We start from the raw sequence: 1,792 nt of genomic DNA on the forward strand, positions 1-1,792 counted from the left end.
GCTGTGTTGAGAAGCTGAGAGTCTGGGTTGTGCTTCCCAGGGCCAGATGCCCCAGTCACTGGAGACCTCTCCTCCCTGAGCTGGGCTGACTCCATGGCTTTGCCGTCTCTGTTCTCTTCCTGCACATGATGTTCCAGGAGCCAAGAAGCAATTCTAGAATGTACAGGTCAATCTTGGCAGATGAAACTGAATTTTCCCTCTTCTCTTATGCTTCCTGTGTCCCCTTCCTCAAACTCATCACTGTTCTCTTACTGGCCATTGCCGGGCTCTGGTGGGAGCAGCTTGGCTTCACCTTTGTGAAGAGACAAGAGACAGTGTGATGCGACCCCAAGCCTGTGAAGGATGCCACCAGGCCAGACTGCAACTTCCCTGCATGTGACTCCCCCGTGCTGGGCCTCTGTTTCCCCTTCTGTCAAATGGGGAGTCACAGCGTCTATCCTGCAGGGCAGGTGAGATCTTCTTACTATAGTCAGAAACACATTTTAGGTCCTTACCAAGGCCACACTTACACAAACAGGTGAATTAAATATTTCACAAAATAATACTTACTTTCACCATGCGAGATACTATTATTTTCTTTTTTTCCTTTAGAAATAGGGTCTTGCTGCCACCCCTGAGTACAGCAGTCCAATCACAGCTCATTGTAGCCTCCAACTCCTGGGCTCAAGTGACCCTCCCGCCTCTGCCTCCACCTCCCTAGGAGCTGGAACTACAAGTATGTGCCCCCACACTCGCCCAATTTTTTTTAAAGTTTTTTTTTTTGTAGACATGGGGTCTCCATGTTGCCCAGGCTGATCTTAAACTCCTGGCCTCCAGTGATCCTCCCGCTTCGGCCTCCCAGAGTGCTGAGATTACAGACATGAGCCACCCACCACGCCATCTGATATTTTCTATCTTATTCTATTTCATTTTTATTATTATTTTTCTTCAGACGGGGTCTAGCTCTGTCGCCCAGGCTGGAATGCAGTGGTGAGATGTCTGCTGACTGCAATCTCCAATCGCTCAAGCGATTCTCCTGCCTCAGACTCCCGAGTAGCTGGGGATTACACGTGCCTGTCACCACGCCCGGCTAATTTTTTTGTATTTTTAGAGTAGATACGGGGTTTCACCATGTTGCCCAGGCTGATCTTGAACTCCTCACCTCAAGTGATCCGCCCGCCTCCGCCTCCCAAAGTGTTGGGATTACAGGCGTGAGGCACCGCGCCCAGCCTATTGCATTTTTATAGTCACCACCCACTATTTTTTTTTCAGGACCCAATATTGGTCCCTGATCTGATGATGTTCACGGTCAAGACGGAAGCAAAAAAAGCACACCGTGCGCCCTCGGTCACTAATCACGCGGAGTACACGCGGGGAGGGCCCGCAGCTAAGCGACTGCGGGGGGCTGAGCTTCCTCCACGGCCGGGGAGGTGGGCAAGGCCTTCGGGCCGCAGCCCCGGGTACGAGCGGAGGCTCCGAGGCCCCCGGTAGCCAGTCAGAATTTATTTTAAGGGAAATGGAAAGCTGCGGCAGGCTTTGGGAGGAGGGGCAGCATTAAAAGAGAAAGTGTGCTCAGCATGTTATATTTAGAGGCTGCCACGCCGGAAGCGCCGCCTTCCCGGGAGCTGCCGCCGCGCCCGCCCCCCGCCGGCACCTGGGCACTGGGGCGGGAGTCCCGGGGCTCCCCGGGAACACCAGGCTCCCAGGGCCTCCGCCACTCCCCGGTCCCCCATGAGGGTGAGGGCTATAGGCGCATCTGGCCCAAGATAGGGGAGTCGTCCAGACCCCACTTCTGTAGGAGGGGAAACTGAGG

The 1,792-nt window shown here is 54.2% G+C and overlaps 1 long non-coding RNA gene across 1 annotated transcript; it reads left to right on the forward strand.

The window, feature by feature from the left end:
* Positions 1-312: 312 nt before the first annotated feature.
* LOC129052169 (uncharacterized) lies at positions 313-1,556 on the forward strand. Its single transcript, XR_008517063.1, has 3 exons — positions 313-449; positions 592-715; positions 1,252-1,556. It is a non-coding gene; the product is annotated as an uncharacterized LOC129052169 (long non-coding RNA).
* Positions 1,557-1,792: the final 236 nt, after the last annotated feature.

This window comes from Pongo abelii, chromosome 21 (assembly GCF_028885655.2).
Source record: "Pongo abelii isolate AG06213 chromosome 21, NHGRI_mPonAbe1-v2.0_pri, whole genome shotgun sequence".
Lineage (NCBI taxonomy): Eukaryota > Metazoa > Chordata > Mammalia > Primates > Hominidae > Pongo > Pongo abelii.